This window comes from Globicephala melas, chromosome 3 (assembly GCF_963455315.2).
Source record: "Globicephala melas chromosome 3, mGloMel1.2, whole genome shotgun sequence".
Taxonomy (NCBI): Eukaryota; Metazoa; Chordata; class Mammalia; order Artiodactyla; family Delphinidae; genus Globicephala; species Globicephala melas.
Genome location: NC_083316.1, coordinates 130073028 through 130085000, shown reverse-complemented (window position 1 = coordinate 130085000; position 11973 = coordinate 130073028). Strand labels below are relative to the sequence as shown.

Sequence of the window (11973 nt, the reverse complement as noted above, 5' to 3'; positions counted from 1 at the left end):
CAACGGCTGTGCCCGTGAGCCATGGCCGCTGAGCCTGTGCGTCCGGAGCCTGTTGCTCCGCAGCGGGAGAGGCCGCAGCAGTGAGAGGCCCGCGTACCGCAAAAAAAATAAATAAACTTTTAAAAAATGATAAGATATAATACAAAATGGGCTAACTTTTGCAAGTAGAAAAAAAAATTTAAGTCTAGCAAAGCAAAACCCACATATAAGCTCACAACCCAGAGGCAATCATAGGCAAGTTGGTGTATTCTAGTCTGTTTTCTGTTTGTATTTTACATAATTGAGATCATACTGCCCATTCAACAGCTTTATTTTTTGCTTTTTTTCCCCCTTAACATTGTATTATGAGTATTGTCTCCACATCGTGGCAAATCCCCTCCACATAGTCAGTGAGGTGTCATCTATTGAGCACCTATGGTATGCCTTACCTCACAGCAGCCCACCTTCTATTTGTACCACACTGCATTTCCCAAAGGGCTTTCACGGAGAGAGGACAGATGTGAATGTCCCCAGTTGGCAGCTGAAGAACTGAGCCCCACAGAAGTTCAGTGACTTGCTCCAGGATTCTGGGGCAGCAGAATCAAGATCAGAGCCCAGGTCTCTCCCCTCCCATTCCAGACCCCTGCATCACACCACAGGAAACAGAGATAGCACACATTGAAAACGCAAAACTCTCATAGCCAAACGAAGGTAACCATGTTTAAACATTCCAGGGTCAAGAAACATCCACGTTCATGGGGGCAGGTGGGAATCAGCAGTCAAAATGAAGGCAGAAGGCAATTTTCTTGGCAACATGATCATAACTGAGCTCCAGGACAGAAGGGCCCTGAGCTAGGGACTGGAGTAGAAACAAGAAAGGGCAAGAGAGGATGGGAGGGGAGTTTGGGGGAGGATGGCTACATGTATATGGATGGCTGAGTTGCTTTGCTGTGCACCTGAAACCATCACAACATTGTTAATCAGCTTTACCCCAATATAAAATAAAAAGTTAAAAAAAACAAAAGAAAAAAGAAAGGGCAAGACATGTTTTCTGCCCTGGGGAACAAAACTCCCCATACCAGCACACTGTTCTCTTCACAGACCACTTGCCTGTCCTTTACATATGGCACAGAAAAAAGGGCAAAGGGTTTGGGGTCAAAGAATTGGGCTGAAGCTCAGGTTTGTCCACTTCCAAGCTGTGTGATATCAGGCAAGTTACTTCACTTCTCTGAGCTTCAGTGTCTCCATCTATAAAACGGTGAAAAGGGAAATACTTGCTTGATAAAATTCAGAGAACGTTAAATGAACCAGTATTTGTGTAAGGGTGTTATAGTCCCAGCTCTGCCACCCACGGCCTCTGTAACCTTGGGCAAGTTCTTTCACCTCTCTTTGCCTCAGTTTTGTCATCTGTAAAATGGAGATGATAACAGCACCTACCTCTTAGGGTTATTGTGGGGACTAAGTAAGTTAATACTTGTAAAATGCTTAGAACAGTGCCTGACAAATAGTAAGTGCTGAATAAATGTCTGTCATTATTAAAAAGGCTAGTGGTCACTGGCATAGAGTCAAGGCAACCATTCTTCAAATTTCATGAAGAAAGCAGAGCCAGTGTTACGCTAATTATAGATAAGGAAACTGGGGCTCAGAAAGATTAGGTATTTATCTGACTCACACTGCTAGTTGGTGGCTGCTCCAGGACTTCTAAAGATTCTAAATGCAATGCCTTCTCCTCCAGATAACATTCTAGCTGTTGCAAGCTGCCAGCCCGCTGGCCAATGTCAGCCCACAGCATGTTTTGTTTGGCCCACACAGTATTGTTTTTTTTTTAATTGAGTTTAACTGTGATTAGATGGGCCCAGCACACACTAGTGAGCCTCAGGTCCCAGCCTCCTCTGGTGTTTGTTACTCCCAGCCAACTACCCTCATTTAGATCTCTGCACAGGCTGATGCCATGCCAGTCACTGAATACATGGTACAGACAAGTTCAGGAGACTAAAGGGGAGGCAGAGAGGAGCACAGGCCAGAGGGACGGGGAAAAGGCAGTTAGGGAAGACTTCTTGGAGGTGGCTGTACTTGAGTTAGGACTTAAAATTGAAGAGTGGGGATTGTTTAGATTAAAAGGGAGGGTAGGAGGTAAGGCAGATTGACTTGGCATTTGGCGACCTTCAGGGATGTTTATGAGTTTCCCCGCCAAGACTTCCTCAGGCCTTTTCCTTGGTTGAGAAGAGGAAAGAAATGAGTTGCCCTTTATCGCAGATGAGGTCATGTGACTCAAGGAGGTCACATTGTCAAGGTTTGATGATTGGATTACTGATCTGTGTCATCATCCTTGAAGGCTCACTGCACTGCTCACGGCACCAGGAAGGAGGTGTGGTCACAGGAGCCAAAGTACGAACTACGGCCTAACTATGGCCATCTAGAACTAAACTTCTTTCCATCTGAGCAGTCTTGATGGTAGTTTCTAACATTTCACACCTCTGTGGCAAAGAAGATGAGTGCTGGTCACAGAAACGAAATAGGGAAAGGCTGTGGCAAACTAATGAAGCTGCCTGACTGCCTAACTCAGTGACAGTCACTGGATCAGAGAGGTTTGCCAATTCCCACAGGGTCCCACAGCACTCGAGTCTCTGGATCTGCGACACATGGTAGGAATAGGGAACTTCAAATAACGTTGAGTGGCCTAATTACCTAATGTGGGTAAAGTGCGTAGAGATCACCAAAGACAAGGTTTAGCCGGGCTCATCTTGCACTGATAGCATTGCCTGCCGTGGTTTCTGCAAGCCTCCAGGGTGACAGGGCTCCCAAGGAGCCCCTCCACCGGGAAAAGCAGGAAATGTTACCGCACATCTGCCACTCCCATGCATAAAACCCTCCAATGGCTTCAGAGTGCAACAGAAATAAAGTCCAGACCTCTCCTCTCGGCCCACAAGACCCTGTGTGCTCCAGACTCCATCCACCTCAAATTTCCCCTCTGTGCTCCTCTCCCCTGCCCTTGCCCTGTGCCAGCTCCTCAAACGCCGGGAACTCATCCCCGCCTGGGGGCACCGCCTGGAACACATCCTCTCAACACATGCACACAAACAGCACGCACTTCTCATCCTTCAAGCCTCAGCTTAAATGGCCCCTTCCCAGAGAGACCTCCCTTGATCGACTTGGCTGAAGTACTTCATGTGCTTCATAGCACAGATCACAATCTCTGCTTTTTCCCATTTCCTCCACTAACATGTAAACCGTGAGCCTGGAGCTCATGGCTATTCTGTTCATCCTTAGTATTCCCAGTCACAAGCACAGTGCTTGGCACAGCAGACCCTTAATATTTTGCTGAAGGAATGCTGTGTGGTCTCTGACAAGTTGCTTCCCCTCTCTGGGCCTCAGTATCCCCACATGTGAAATGCAGTGGCTGGATAAGGGGCTGCTGAGGGCCCTTGGCGCTCTGACTGTGGTTCTGTGACTAACGTCTGGGCCTTGGGCCCAGGAGTGAGCCTGGCGTGCTGCATCTCCATAGCACTGGACGCTCGTGCTGATTTAATCAGGTGGCAGACACCCTGTAATCTAGTGCTCTGCTGTCCCTCCTCCCTAGTCCCTGGGCTGGAGACCATGCTGTCAGATTTCCAGGATGATCCATGCACAGCCACCTGTTCTCCCAACTCACTGACCCCAGAGGCCACGAGGAGGGGATGGTTGGCAGGCAGGACGGGCTGGGAGAGGATGTTCAAGCCAGAAGCTTGAGAGCCAGGAGGACTTGTCAATGTCATGAACTGAAAGATTGGGATCTGTGAGAGATTTCGTCAAACCCTACACTCTCTGGTTAGAAGGGACCTTCCAGGACAACTGACCAGCCCTCTGCCTAAACCCTACCTGCCCTAAACAGTGCTCAGTAATGATCACCATCACCTTGATTCCACTCGAAGTGCCCAGAATAAAGGCCTCGCGCCCTCTCAGAGCTGCTCATCTTGTCAATCAACAGCTTTGTCAAATCAAAGCTCTTTACTCAGCAGCACGGTGCAACAGGAGTCAGTGCAGCATGGGGGCGAAGGGCCAGGGCTCTGAGCCAGGTGGCCTGGGCAGAATCTCAGCTCGACAACCTCCTTGCTTTGTGAGCGTGAGCAAGCCAGGAGCCCTCTTGGTGCCTCCATTTCCTCTTCTGTAAAACAGACAGAACACTCGTTGGGCTGTTGGGAGAACTGCAAGCGTTAATACCTAGTGGGAAGGCCATAAACGTTTGTTACTGTGAATTGCCACCTATGAATGCCCTTCTTGCTTTTGTTATTGTTTTTAGTTCTCCTTGGACTCTGTTCTCAGGGTTGGTTGATTTGTTTGCAAAAGAGTGGGGCACAGCCCAAAAACACAGGGCTGGGAAATCAGAGGGGTGTGCTCGTTGGTGACTGTAAGAACATTCACTTCATCCTTCCTGGCCTCAGGATCCTCACCTGAAAAAAGGGGAGGGATAATCCCTGTCCTGCTTTCTGTCATAGAGCCGATGTACAGAACAAATAAGAAACAGACAAGAAGGCTTTGAAAAGTGAAAAATGCTATCTATAATGGGAGGGATTCATCTTATGTTGTCAGAGAAGCCCTTTCCTCTTTCAGCAAGGCACATTAGATTCCAAAGAGCAAAAGAGCTAAACTCAACGTATTTGGCAAACAGGGTGTTTTGGGTACTGGTGAAGTTGAAGCTCATCCTTTCAGAATCTTCTTTTATTAATGTACCAGAGCAAACAAATTTGAGAAGGGTTTACTTACAAGCATTTGATACATTCCTACAAGATGTAGGGCTTGGTGTGGCTGATTTCTGCCATCTTTGTTTATTGTTATAGTTATTGTTTCTTCAGTTTCTCTTCTTCAGCAGTTTGATTGGCAGGATCCAGGTGGTGCACGTTCACTTTTGCAAATATCAGCAGGACACAGTAGCTCTGCATAATGTCAGGAATCTTGTGTGACCTTTGTTCAATACCTGTTATGCCATGTGGACCCAGAGACAGCCTCTTCACTGAACAGATCAGAAACCAAGGCCTAGAGAGGCGAGGGCACAGGCCCAAAGTCACACAGCTGGTTAATGTGAGGCTTGACTTGGTAACCAGGTCTCTTGACTCCAAACTCCATTCTCTTTCCAACAGCTCTGTGGACTCTTGCAATTTCTCTAAATTAGCTGACTGTGTATCAAAATCTTGTCATTCATAGGGGTTTATGTTTGTCAAAACTCATTGCACTGTAAACTTAAAATCTGTACACTAAAAAGAAAAAAGCAAAAATGAGAAAATCTGTACAGTATATTGTTGTAAATTTAACACAATTTTTTTTTTTTTTTTGGCCGCGCTGCGTGGCAGGCGGAATCTTAGTTCCCCAACCAGGGATCAAACCCGTGCCCCCTTCAGTGGAATCGCAGAGTCTTAACAACTGGACCACCAGGGAGGTCCCAAACACAATTTTTAAAAATGATAAAATGGTATGGCGGAGTCCTATATCATGAGGGGATCAATGTCTAAGGTCAGCATTTATGGCAAAAAAAAAAAATGTATAATATAAAGGGCTCAAGAAAAGCCTTTAGAAAGGTAGCACATAGGAGCCAGCATGGTCTCTCAGACATGGTTTCTTTGGGCATTTTAACAGCCGACTGTTTCTTCAGAGGGTCCAGATTAGATGCTGACTGGCATATAGGGGTCAGGTTGTGAGAAAAAGAATGTGTCTCTACAATAGGGTGATATTCAGTGTGGTGAGATGCATACGTGGGAACCAAGTCTGCAAAGGGAATGACAGCTTGTAGTATCTCACCTTAGACACACACACACACACAGGCGCTCGCATGCATGCACATGCAAACCTCCCCCCACCCACCCCAGCAGGTTCCTGGATCAGGTTAACCAAGGGCCTGAAGCCAGAGACAAAGATCTGAGGGTTCCTGGGACCCAGCGTGTGAGTGAAGTAGGGGAATTTCAGGGCCTCTGCCAGGGAGGGCTGAGGGGAAGGGGTTGGAACCAGGCTGGAAAGTTGGAACAATGGAAAACACCTCATTCAAGAGGAGAGGGCAGGGATGGGAACCAGAGAAGGAGGAGGAGATTAAAGGCTTGGAGGAGATCAAAGAGAGAGACACTGGGAAGTTCAGTTTTTGAGAAGGAGAAAGCAAGTATCAAGGGCTGACCTGCTGCAACATCACAAAACTAGGAACTGTCCTTCGATAAGTAAATACCCTAAAATTTGGAGTGATGGGAGGCTCATCCAAAAGCAGAATATGTTTGATGAGATTAAATTTTATAAGCTTCCGAAAGGTTGTTAGTCATTTATACATAAAAAGGAAGATTCCACATTTCTCAGTATCAAAAGGGTTTGCTCTTTTGAGGATTTTAAGCATTCCCCGTAGGATTGTGTTAAAACAATAAATATGGGGCTTCCCTGGTGGCGCAGTGGTTGAGAGCCCACCTGCCGATGCAGGGGACACGGGTTCGGGCCCCGGTCCGGGAAGATCCCACAAGCCGCAGAGCGGCTGGGCCCGTGAGCCATGGCCGCTGAACCTGCGCGTCTGGAGCCTGTGCTCCGCAACGGGAGAGGCCACAGCAGTGAGAGGCCCGCGTACCACAAAAAAAAAAAAAACAGTATATATGTTCACCTCATACCCATTATGATGGCTACTATCAAAAAAGAAAAAGAGGATGGTCACCTTATCTTTGATAAAGGAGGCAGGAATGTACAGTGGAGAAAGGACAGCCTCTTCAATAAGTGGTGCTGGGAAAATTGGACAGGTACATGTAAAAGTATCAGATTAGATCATTCCCTAACACCATACACAAAAATAAGCTCAAAATGGATTAAAGACCTAAATATAAGGCCAGAAACTATCAAACTCTTAGAGGAAAACATAGGCAGAACACTCTATGACATAAATCACAGCAAGATCCTTTTTGACCCACCTCCTAGGGAAATGGAAATAAAAACAAAAATAAACAAATGGGACCTAATGAAACTTCAAAGCTTTTGCACAGCAAAGGAAACCATAAATAAGACCAAAAGACAACCCTCAGAATGGGAGAAAATATTTGCAAATGAAGCAACTGACAAAGGATTAAATCTCCAAAATTTACAAGCAGCTCATGCACCTCAATAACAAAAAAACAAACAACCCAATCCAAAAATGGGCAGAAGACCTAAACAGACATTTCTCCGAAGAAGATATACAGACTGCAAACAAACACATGAAAGAATGCTCAACATCATTAATCATTAGAGAAATGCAAATCAAAACTACAATGAGATATCATCTCACACCAGTCAGAATGGCCATCATCAAACAATCTAGAAACAATAAATGCTGGAGAGGGTGTGGAGAAAAGGGAACACTCTTGCACTGCTGGTGGGAATGTGAATTGGTACAGCCACTATGGAGAACAGTATGGAGGTTCCTTAAAAAACTACAAGTAGACACCATATGACCCAGCAATCCCACTACTGGGCATATATCCTGAGAAAACCATAATTCAAAAAGAGTCATGTACCAAAATGTTCACTGCAGCTCTATTTACAATAGCCTGGAGATGGAAACAAAAACCTAATTGTCCATCATTGGATGAATGGATAAAGAAGATGTGGCACATATATACAATGGAATATTACTCAGCCATAAAAAGAAAAGGAAATTGAGCTATTTGTAATGAGGTGGATGGACCTAGAGTCTGTCATACAGAGTGAAGTAAGTCAGAAAGAGAAAGACAAATACCGTATGCTAACACGTATATATGGAATTTAAGAAAAGAAAAAAAACAGGTCATGAAGAACCTTGGGGTAAGACAGGAATAAAGACACAGACCTACTAGAGAATGGACTTCAGGACACGGGAAGGGGGAAGGGTAAGCTGTGACAAAGTGAGAGAGAGGCATGGACATATATACACTACCAAACGTAAGGTAGATAGCTAGTGGGAAGCAGCCGCATAGCACAGGGAGATCAGCTCGGTGCTTTGTGACCACCTAGAGGGGTGGGATAGGGAGAGTGGGAGGGAGGGAGACGTAAGAGGGAAGAGATATGGGAACATATGTATATGTATAACTGATTCACTTTGTTATAAAGCAGAAACTAACACACCATTGTAAAGCAATTATACTCCAATAAAGATGTTAAAAAAAAAAAAAGTGTGGAAAAAAAAAAAGAAAAAGAGGGCTTCCCTGGTGGCGCAGTGTTTGAGAGTCCGCCTGCCGATGCAGGGGACACGGGTTCGTGCCCCGGTCCGGGAGGATCCCACATGCCGCAGAGCGGCTGGGCCCGTGAGCCATGGCCACTGAGCCCGCGTGTCCGGAGCTTGTGCTCCACAATGGGAGGGGCCACAACAGTGAGAGGGGCCCATGTACCACAAAAAAAGAAAAAATGAAAAAGAAAGTAAGTGTTGGAGAGGATGTGGAGAAATAGGAACCCTTGTACACTGCTGATGAGAATGTAAAATGATGCAACCACTATGGAAAACAGTATGTAGCTGCCTCAAAAAATTAAAAATAGAACTACTATATGGGGACTTCCCTGGTGGCACAGTGGTTAAGATTCTGCACTCCCAATGCAGGGGGCCCATGTTCGATACCTAGTCAGGGAACTAGATCCCACATGCACGCCACAACTAAGAGTTCGCATGCCATACTAAGGAGCCTGAGCGCCGCAACTAATGAGCCCACGTGCTGCAACTAAGGAGCCAGCGAGCCTCAACTAAGGAGCCTACGAGCCACAACTAAGGAGCCCGCCTACCGCAACTAAGACCCAGTGCAATCAAATAAATAAATAAATATTAAAAAAAAAAAAGAACTGCTATATGATCCAGCAATCCCACTTTTGGGTATATATCCAAAGGAATGGAAAGCAGGGTCTTGTAGAGCTATTTGCATACCCACATTCATAGCAGCATTATTCATAATAGCCAAAAGGTAGAAACAGCAATAAAGTCCATCAGTGGAGGAATGGATAAACAAATGTGGTCCATACATGCAATGGAATACTATCCAGCCTTAAAATGGAAGGAAACTCTGCCACATGCTACAACATGGAATAAGCATAAGGACATTATGCTAAGTGAAATAAGCCAATCACAAAGCAACAGATACTGTATGATTCCACTTATATGGGGCATCTAAAATAGTCAAACTCAGAGAAACAGAAAGTAGAATGGTGGTTGCCAGGGGCTCGGGGAAGGGGGAAAGGAGAATTGTTTAGTGGGTACAGAGTTTCAGATTTGCAAGATGAAAAGCTCTGGAGATCTATTTTACAACAATGTGAATATACTTAACACTATTGAGCTGTACACTTTAAAATGGAAAATGTTATGTTAGGTGGCTTTTATTACAATAAGAAAAAAACCAGACAAACAAAAACCCAGTACATTTGCCTGTAGACCTCCCTTTACTCATTGAAAAACAGCTGGCTATAAAACAGCTTGTTCAGTGTGATACTGTTTGTGTCAAATGTCCTTTTTTGTTTTAATACATGTAGGTCATCATCATGAGGATATACACCAAAAGATAAACAGTGGTTATTTCTGAGTACTGATTTTGTTCTTTTGGCCAATCTGTATTTTCTAACTTTTTTAAACAGAGCATTCTGTTACTTATTAAAACAACAAAAAAAACTTCACCCCATTCCAGCCCCTGTCTTGATGTCCACAAAGTTTACAGAAGTTGAATTAGCATTTTTTAAAATTAATTAATTATTTTTTTGGCTGCGTTGGGTCTTCGTTGATGCGCGCAGGCTTTCTCTTGTTGCGGCGAGCCGGGGCTACTCTTCGTTGTGGTGGCTTCTCTTGTTGTGGAACATGGGCTCTAGGCACGCAGGCTTCATTAGTTGTGGCACGTGGGCTCAGTAGTTATGGCTCACGGGCTCTAGAGCGCAGGCTCAGTAGGTGTGGTGCACGGGTTTAGTTGCTCCGCAGTATGTGGGATCTTCCCGGACCAGGGCTCGAACCCGTGTCCCCAGCCTTGGCAGGCGGATTCTCAACCACTGTACCACCAGAGAAGTCCCTGAATTTGTATTTTTGAGTTTTATTTCATATATAATTAGAAATCACTGCTAATAATTATTATTATTTTTTTTTTTTTTGCGGTACGCGCGCCTCTCACCACCGTGGTCTCTCCCACCGCAGAGCACAGGCTCCGAACGCACAGGCCCAGCGGCCATGGCTCACGGGCGCAGCCGCTCCGCGGCACGTGGGATCCTCCTGGACCGGGGCACGAACCCACGTCCCCCGCATCGGCAGGTGGACTCCCAACCACTGTGCCACCAGGGAAGCCCTATAATTATTTTTAAGATAATAATATTAATAGTAATGTTTTCTATGTAGGGCAAGCTTAATCTGAGCCAGACACTTGTGCTTTTCATGCTTTTTTTTTATTTTTCACACAATAATCCTTTGAAGTAGGTACTATTATTAAACCCATTCTGCAGATGAGAAAACAGAGGTTAAGTGGCTGGTGCAAATTCATTTATAAATGTCAGAGATATGTTCAATCTCACAGCAGTCTGATTCCAAAGCCTGTGTTATTGACAGCCTGACTATTCCGCTAGACCCACATGATGTGCTTATCTGTCATCCAGCTTATGAGTGCCTTGTCAGCCACAAACATATAATTTATGTGTCACTTAGACTGTTCAAACAATACCTTTCACTCTCCCACAGGTTATGGGATATTTGTTTCAAAGATAACACAAAGATCAACCTCCCTCCAGAAATCCCAAGCCATGTAACATTCCAGGTGAGTCTCGACAGAGCTAATGAGCCAATCCTGGGGACTCGGAGTGGTCTGGGACCCTGGTACTGTACCCAGGACTTTCCCCTTCTTCACCTATATACTAACTCCACTGCCCGCTACACCAATCAGGATACACACTCACTTCCTGGGACCAACTTCAACTGGAGGGGAGGGGAATGTGCGACAGGAAAGGCTGTCAAATGTGGCAACTGGCATAATACGATTTATCTCAAAAGAACATTTACAATTATGTTATTAGCACTTTGTATCCAGATATTTTCATCTCTAAGGATCTCTGGAAGTCTTACAGATAACTTAAATATATATCACATACATTGCTGGAGACGAAGTCTATAGTTTCAGAAGATAATTAAAACTCCTTCCCCTTTGGAATTAAAAGAATTGCCTATGGGAAGAATGTTATGCCCACCAAACACGAATAGATCGAAACCCAGGAACTCTGAACACAGGGCTGGCAAGGATCTTGAAGAGGAATATATCCAGGAAAGACAAATAAATTTCTAATAAACATAATACCAATTTCAAATCCCCTGCTCATGGCAGGAATTATTAATCAACCATAGCACCCTTCCCCACTAAGCCTGGCCTTGTCCTCAGAATCTTTCTTAACACAGCACTCAAGGCAGCCGCCACCACCTCATCAGAGTTGAACCCTATTTGCCACGCAGGAAATTAGTCCACTGTCATCCCTCCAATGTGACAGACAGGGAACTGAAGTTCAGAGAGGTAAATTAACTTGCTCAAAGTTATATAGCTGGTAATACAAAGCTGAAGTTTCCAAATGTTTGGTTTTTTTTCTTAATCTCTTCCCCTGCTCTTTGCTCTGTTCAAAATATACTTGGATTATATGCTTTGCACCAGATTTCTCTTTCTTGAATGAGCTGTTTAGGATGCCTCTTCCAAAGATTTGCTGAGTGACAATGGGCCTACTGCTTAACCCTTCCAGCGTCAAGTGCTTTCAAATTGAAAATGGAGATGGTAATCTGGGTTCAGATCCCTGCCTTCTTACTGGCAAACTGGGATACTCTTTTGAGAAATGTGAGCTGCTGCTGAAATTTATATGACTATAGGGAAAGGATCAGACATTTTGACAGCACCTTCTCTAGGTAAGGTACTGTGTTCTGCTGCAATGTGGTTTTGCCCTAGAAAGTGTAAAAATGAAGTAAGACACTGGCTGGCTATGTTATTTGGAAGACTACTTGGAAGGAGGTGGCATTTGAGTAAGATTTTGGAGATCAACAGGATTAAGTGTTTCTTTTGA

At 44.8% G+C, this 11973-nt stretch overlaps 1 long non-coding RNA gene across 1 annotated transcript in view; it reads right to left on the bottom strand.

Annotated features, from left to right (window-relative positions):
- Positions 1 to 4732: 4732 nt before the first annotated feature.
- LOC115840815 (uncharacterized) overlaps positions 4733 to 11973 on the bottom strand; it is a 44096-nt gene continuing 36855 nt past the window's right edge. Inside the window, exon 4 of the long non-coding RNA XR_009563499.2 lies at positions 4733 to 5210. This is a non-coding gene — a long non-coding RNA (uncharacterized lncRNA). The remainder of the gene's footprint in view (positions 5211 to 11973) is intronic.